The following is a 7,460-nucleotide window of genomic DNA, read 5'->3' as shown; positions in this document are numbered from 1 at the left end:
AAAAAAGAGTGTGTCTGAAAATAAATGGCATAAGATTTTTTTGGATAAGAGTATCATTTAATTTGGACTCTAAAATGGAACGAGGAATACTTAAAAGTTGAAATCATAAATGATTTGGAATCAATATTAAATTGAAAGCAGTTGGAAAGGAAACTTTCTTCCTGATCTTGCATAGTTAATACCCTGAAGCAAGAGGTGTATGCTCCATTTTAATTCTGCTATAAGTAATTTTACTATAGAGCCATATTTTGATATCTTTCCCCAGTCCCCTCTCCCCAAGCCTCCTCCTTCCTAGCCTGTTCCTCCCCACCTCCTGCCACTCTGTCCTGCCATGACATCTCCCGTTCCCTACACAAGCCAAGCATTGTCCAGCCTCCACACCTCTGTTCCTACTTTTCTCTTTGTCTGAAACACCCTTTCCTCAGCTCTGGCTCCACCTGCACCTCACCCTTCAGGTCTTGGTTCAGGGGTTGCCTCCTTAGATAGACCTTCCATTCTAAGACTCCTTTCTTCTCCCAAGCAGCCACCCCCTTCAGCAGAGGGTCTAGGGCCACCAAAAGCCCTAGAATGGGGTCTCTTCCATGATGTCATCATCCCTGAACCATCGCTGTGACCAGGACCCAGCCAGACCTGGGAGACACCCCCCCACCACCTCTGGTCATTCATCCTTCTTTGCCTACTTGCTGGCTTCTTGGCTATCTTCCCACTCAACAAGGGCAGGGGCTGCTTTCCTCCCTAACATATCCCAGCACCTAGCTGAGGGCCTGGCACACAAGAGGTGCTTAGTAGACGTTGTTGCGTGAACAACTGGGAACCATTCAGAATCTCCCTGCTGGAGTCGATGAAACAGGGTTGACAACTGCAGAAGTGATTTGAGGTCTCCTTTCTAAATCCAATGTACCATGCCTGTTCAGGTGGTTTGGAGACACGAGTTTCTTCCCATGGGAAAGTCACCGTTCTGAGATGATGCTTGACCCTATTCTCCTAAAGGATGCCCTGGTCTGTTCTCTTGCTCCAAGAGTTATCTGAGGACAAGGGAGCACAAGGGACAGGATGGGCCAGGACACCCAAGTCCTTGGCTTCACAATAGCCTGTTCTTATGCGCAGGGATGGGGTAGGCATTGGGCAGGTGGCACGAAGCCTCAGATTTCTGACTGTTCCCTCTTGACCTGGCAAGGAGCTTTCCCTCATCATGGTCACAACTGTGAGGTGGGCTGGATGAGCCCATTTTACAGATAAGAAAGCTGAGGCTCCAGGAGCTAGGAAATCATGTGCGCCTAGAGCTTCCTGAGTCTGGAGTCCAAGTCCCTTCCTTTCTGCCACACTTCTTTGGCTTTGAAGAGGTCATGACTGATGAGTTCCTTAGCTCAATATTCAAGGCCTTCTCCCTTCCTGTCCTGATTTATCTTTCCATTTTCCATCTCTTCTCCCCTGGAGAAACTTCTCCTGTAAGTCCACGATGTTCATGCTGGGCTCTGGCTTCAGTCCCTGAAGCTGCTCTACCTTCTTCTGTTTGGAATGTGAGCATCCTCATAAGAACTCATTTGAAAAGAGACTCTAGCTAAAAACCACTCTAGAAACCCCTGCCCAGCACAGTTCCCCTACCCCAAGCTGGTCTTTGTTCTCCCTCATCCTCCTCCACCAGCAGTCTCTCCTTGCTCTCCCACTGTCTAAATCCTCCGAGTCCATCCAGGTACACCATGGTGTCTCCAAGCTTCAGACATCTCTTTCCTGCCCTGCTTCCTGTACCAGTCAGGATTGGATTACATGTGAGGGAAACCTAGCTTAAGATGGCTGCAAAAATAATTCAAGAGAGCAGGTGTGACCAAGACATGATTATTGGCCCAGGAAACTGGGTGTCCCAGAATAGATTTAGCTTCAAGCAGAGCTGAACAATAAGGGTCCGACTGTGCCATCAGGGCTCTACAGATGATGGCTTTTTTTCTCAGGCAGGTGCCTCCCAGGTAATGATAACATAGCTCCTGGTAGCTCCCCGTCCTGAGCCCAGCAACCTCAGAAAGGCTAGTCTTTCTCAAGAGAGAAGTCCCACGCTGAGTCCTGCTGATTCTGATTGGTCCAGCTCAGGTCACATGTTCACCCATCAGCCAATCACAGTGGGCGGTGAATGTGCCCAACTCTACCTAAAGGGATGAGCTTGAGGGTAGGGACAAAGGTTCCCAAGGTGTTCTGGTTGGAAGAGATGGTAACTGATTCTGGGTTTAAAAAAAAACCGCCGGCAGCCACTGCCCCGTTTCAGGCATCTTTATTTATGCATGTCTTGTCTCTGCTGCTGGACCTCAACTCCTGGGACAGGGGCCCGGCCTGTTAACCCCATGGCCTCCGGCAACAATGAGCCCCTCTTATTTGTATGACATTTCTCTGTTTCCAAAGAGCGTTTGCATGTGCGTGTAGTTTCATGGTCATGACTACCCTGTAGCAACAGACAGTCTCTGCGGTCCAGGAGTGGGTCACAGGTGTGCTGATCCCTCTGCTTTAGGTGTCTACCTCCTGTCTGGGATCACTGAAGGCCTCTGACCTCCAGCCCACCTCAGTGTGCCCTGATTTGTTGTCGATGTATTGTTTTCTGTGTGTGCCGTGACTTGTGACGAGGTTGTGGACACAGCCCCGTGCTTTATTAAATGGTTCCTCGCCCTTAATTTCATCACACATGGCTGAGAGTGGTGGCTCAAACCTGTAATTTCAGCACTTTGGAAAGTTGAGGCAGGAGGACCATTTGGGCCCGGGAGTTCAAGACTAACCTGGGCAACATAGCAAGACCTCATCACTACAAAAAAAAAAATACACAAATTAGCTGGGCGTGATGAGATATACCTATAGTCCCAGCTGCTTGGGAGGCTGAGGCAGAAGGATCAACTGAGTCCAGGAGGTCGAGGCTGCAGTGAGCCATGATCGTGCCACTGCACTCCAGCCTGGGCAACAGGGTGAGACTCTGACTAGCCAAACAAACAAAAAAAGATTCTGGGAGGTAGAAGAAGCAGATGCTGCTAACCCATTTCACAGAAGGAAAAACTGAGACTCAAAAGGAAAATATAACTTGGCCCTTGTCGTCAGTGGTGGAAGTGGCATGCCGGGTCAGCTGTGGAGATGTGGCCAAGAACTGCAGGTCCCATGACTTGTGATAAAAGACAAGATTTTAGGAGTGACTGGCAAAATAGCCCGTGGCTCTCTGAATGGAGCGGGGAGCAAGAATTCCTTACAGTGCAGAAAATAGCAGCTTCTCCTGAGCTGACCTGGTGCCCACGCATCCCCCTGTGCACAACTCTGGAGTTGGGGATTATTGTACCCATTTTGCTGAGGAAGCTGAGACATGGAGCAAGCAACATGTCCGGCTGGTTATTAGCAGAGCTGAGATTCAAACCCAGGTCTTTCTTGGTCCGAGAGGTGGGAAGGCCACGCTGATGCTAACTCCCACCTCCTGCTGCTTCCTGCAGGTCTACATCATCCGGGTCACGTGGTCCAGCGGCTCCACTGAGGCCATCTACCGGCGCTACAGCAAGTTCTTCGACCTCCAGGTAAGGTTGCGGTGTCTCTGCTGTGCTGCAGGGAGGGAAAGTGTTTAATTGGGCTTACGTTCCCCTGCAACTTTAGAGGCCTTGACTTGTGGTTCATAAGTGATGCGCTTTGTGCTTTATGCTTTGAGGTGTACTATTTCCCGAGTAAGGGAAAGTGTACTTGGTGCCTGCCCCAGAAAGGAGAGCGATCTAGAAATAGTTTCCGGGTGACTTTGGAGTACAGATTTTGAACTTGAGCTCTGAGCGATCTGGTGAGCTGTTTTTTTTTTTGAGTGGGTCTGGACTTTGGGGCTGCTTAGCCCTGAAGACAGACCTGAGTCTCTTCTGTCACTTGTTCCCTCCCTGTAGGCCTTTGTACCTGTTACTCGCTGAGAACACACCTGTGCCTTCCTAACCCACTCAGGACTTGGGTAACTCCTGTACCCCGTGTGACTCCTCCTCTGGGAAGCTTGTCTGACTTTGCTCCCTGGCCAACGAGGGCCACCTGTTCTGTCCCCCACAGTTCTGAAGTTGTCTGCTTGGCGGTCTCCTCTCCAACCTGTAACTGTCATGGGCAGGAACCTTTTTTTTCTTTTTTTTTTTTTGAGTTGGAGCCTCCCTCTGTGGCCCAGGCTGGAGTGCAGTGGCACAATCACAGCTCACTGCAGCATCAGCCTCCTGGGCCTGGGCAGTCCTCCCACCTCAGCCTCCTGAGTAGCTGGACCTGTAGGCATGCACCACCATGTCTGGCTAATTTTTTTAATTTTTTGGAAAGTCAGGGTCTCACTGTGTTGCCTAGGCTGGTCTCAAACTCCTGGGCTCAAGCAATCCTCCCACCTTGCCCCTCCCAAAGTGCTGGGATTATAGGCATGAACTATCATGCCCAACCCATGTCTTCCTCTTCCTCTCTCTCCTTAGTGTTTTATTCAAGGCCTAACTTACAGTGTGTGTCCAGTCAGTGTTCGGTGAATGAATGAATGAATGAATGAATGAATGAACAAACAAAACAAGAACACCATGTGTACCACCAGTCACAGGAACCATGCAAAACATGGACTGCTATGTATAAGTCCATCCCTGCTAAGGTAGCACAACTAATTTGTGGGTCAGTAGTTTCACGTTGACATCACCAGAGGCAAGCAGCTCGCAGCAGCCATGAGAAGTATGGTTCCTCCTGATAGGACATACCCAAATTCCTTGGAACATGCTGTCTTGGGAGTCCATGGGAGTTTGCCTTTCTAGTCACATGGATGCTCCCTGCCTCCTGGTAAGGGGCTGCGCCACCTCTCAAGCGACAGAAGTGACGACTATCTTCCTGGGATGCCTGAAGTGACTGTCTGCCTTTCCTCTGTCAGTCAGCGTTTCCGTTGCCAGTGACAGAGACCAAGCTGACTGAAGTAAACAGGGACATATTTCTGGCTGGTGTAACTGAATGTCCCAGAAGAAGAAACATTCCAGGCTTCGGGCATGGCTTCATCCAGGGTTTTTTGTGGCATCATCTGACCTGCTTCTTCCTCTCATTCCAATTCCTATTTCCATGGATTCTACATAGTTGCAAAATGGCCACAGCAGCTCTGGGCTCACACCCAGCAGCAAAGAGTAAAAGTCAAAAATCTCAGCAAACACATGGTCGTGTGTCATAGGCTCATCTCTATGCCAGTCAACATGAGTGAGAAATGTGCCGACCAATGGGCTTTCTGGGTCACTGCTCCACCCCTGACTGAGACCCCAGAGAGGTAGATTCCCAAGCAGCCATGATCGGAGGTCAAGTAGACATTTCTGGGCCATCGGATATGCCCAGATGATGGGCCTTTGCACACATCCTGTCTCTTAGCCTCGGTGTTCTCAGAAGGTTGAGTGATACTAACCACAAACATCCTTTGTGCAGACCTAATCTGTTCCTGAAAATGTCGAATAGAGAATTTTCCAAGCCTGTGTTGCATTATTTTGTAGGGGAGGGAGATCATGTGCTCCTACCCAGTTTCCCCAAACACCCACGTTATAGCATCTGCCAAGAGTCGCTGCATAATGTAGAGCAATTGAAACACCAGTTACCTAATTGTTTACAAAGTGATGAACTCATTAGTGAGTTTTTGTGTTCAGTATGCAACAATATCAAACAGCAGCTCAGACATGGAGGAACATAAGTAAACAAAGAAGCTGTATGTTAAAGAAGGGAAGGTACTGTGTAAAATAGACTTGACAGGAGCAAACACTGGGGCTAGGAATAAAGACCTAACCTCGAGAAAGCAGGGGAGGAGGGCAGTGGGACTGCCCAGCGTCTTTCAGCGCCAGGAGCAGGAGGCACAGTCCTGGCTGAGAACAACCGAGACAGAAGGGCTTGCTCATTCCTCACTCAGATCCACGAGTGATTGATGCAGGTTTATGACAGCGGGTCTGCAGTTCAGAGAGTGAGGGTTGGGTAGACATTTTTGCACGTGGCTAGCCTGACGAGGAGGGTGTGAACAGGGGGGCTGCCTGGATTTTGCTTTCAGAAGCCTCTTGCTTGCCCTGACACCCCCAAGGAGCAGCAGAGGCAGAGGCAAGGGACAGTGGCATGTGATCTTTTTTTTTTGAGTTGGGGTCTCATTTTGTCACCCAGGCTGGTGTGCAGTGTCACGATCATGGCTACTGCAGCCTCAACCTCCTAGGCTCAGGAGATCCTCCCACTTCAGCCTTCCAAGTAATTGGGACTACAGGCATGCACCACCATGCCTGGCTAACTTTTAACTTTTTTGTAGAGACAAGGTCTCGCTGGAATGACACACGATTCTTAGCCCATGATCCTTTGAGAATGCCTGAGCTGGGGTTTGGTCACAGGTCTTCCTGGCCCAATGCCAGTGTTCCCTCCACTCTCCTGTTCTGATTCAACTGGTTTCTTTCTACCAGAGCTTAAAAGTAAGGTTTTCTCCCCACTCAGCATAATTGGTAATAACTGGGGTTTGCTAGGACATACATGGCCATTCCTGGCTTCCCTCTCTTATCAAAGTTGCCTGAAGCCTAGGCCCTGGCCAGCTTTAAGAGTTCTCATTGGGCGGCTGGGGCAGAAGGTCATGCAATTCCAGAAGGTTCTGCTCATCCTGGAAGCAACCTGGAACCGCCCCCCCCTTTTTTTCAGAAGTAACTTGGCTCAGAATGTGGGGAGGGCTGAGCCTCGGTGCAGGCCAGTGTGGCGTAATGGAAAAAGCAGAGGACTCCCTGGAAGACTGGGGCTCAGCCACCCTCCAACTGTGTGGCCTTGGGCATACCCCTTAACTCCTCTGTGCCTGAGTGTCCTTATTGGTGCCATTTCTGGATCCCTGAATGTGGCCCCCATCCTGCTGAACAGCTAGGTGTGATGAGTTCTTTAATCCTTGAGGTGGACTGAGAGAGGTTAAGTCGTTTGCCTGAGGTCACACAGCCAGTGACTTGGATTTGAAGCTGGGTAAGCACCACAGAGTCCATACTTTTAGCCACTCTCCTGTCTGGTGTTCATCTCTCTAGAAGCTGCTTCGCAAAGCTCTTTTTTTTTTTTTTCCTGGGTTGGAGTCTCACTCTGTCGCCCAAACTGGAGTGCAATGGCACGCTCCTGGCCACCGCAGCCTCCACCTGCTGGGCTCCTGAGATCCTTCTGCCTCAGCCTTCCAAGTAGCTCGAACTCCAAGCACACCCTACCACACCTGGCTAATCACAAAGTTCTTGTGAGTTAAAATGGACGATCTGTGTCCAGAAGAGGCAGGTCCATAGTGACAGAAAACAGATTCGTGGTTGCCAGAGGTTGTGGGGAGGAGATGGGGAGACCCTCTCAGGGCACAGGGTGTCTTTTGGGAGTGGAAGTTAGCAAGGTGGGATGGTTGCATAGCCTTGTGGATACCTTGTGGATATACTAAAACAACACTGCAATGTGCACTTTATTTTTTTACCTTTTTTTTTTTTTGAGTTGGAGTCTCACTCTGTCGCCCAGGCTGG

The 7,460-nt window shown here is 49.8% G+C and overlaps 1 protein-coding gene across 1 annotated transcript in view; it reads left to right on the top strand.

Moving 5' to 3' along the window:
- Nucleotides 1–3,452: 3,452 nt before the first annotated feature.
- Nucleotides 3,453–7,460, top strand: part of SH3PXD2B (SH3 and PX domains 2B) — a 63,348-nt gene continuing 59,340 nt past the window's right edge. Inside the window, exon 1 of the mRNA XM_021711013.1 lies at nucleotides 3,453–3,533. The gene's annotated coding sequence lies outside the window, so the exon portion shown is untranslated. The remainder of the gene's footprint in view (nucleotides 3,534–7,460) is intronic.

Source organism: Carlito syrichta, unplaced genomic scaffold (genome assembly GCF_000164805.1).
Source record: "Carlito syrichta isolate Samal-C Ts95f unplaced genomic scaffold, Tarsius_syrichta-2.0.1 Scaffold301812, whole genome shotgun sequence".
Lineage (NCBI taxonomy): Eukaryota > Metazoa > Chordata > Mammalia > Primates > Tarsiidae > Carlito > Carlito syrichta.
This window is presented reverse-complemented; position numbering and strand designations above follow the sequence as displayed.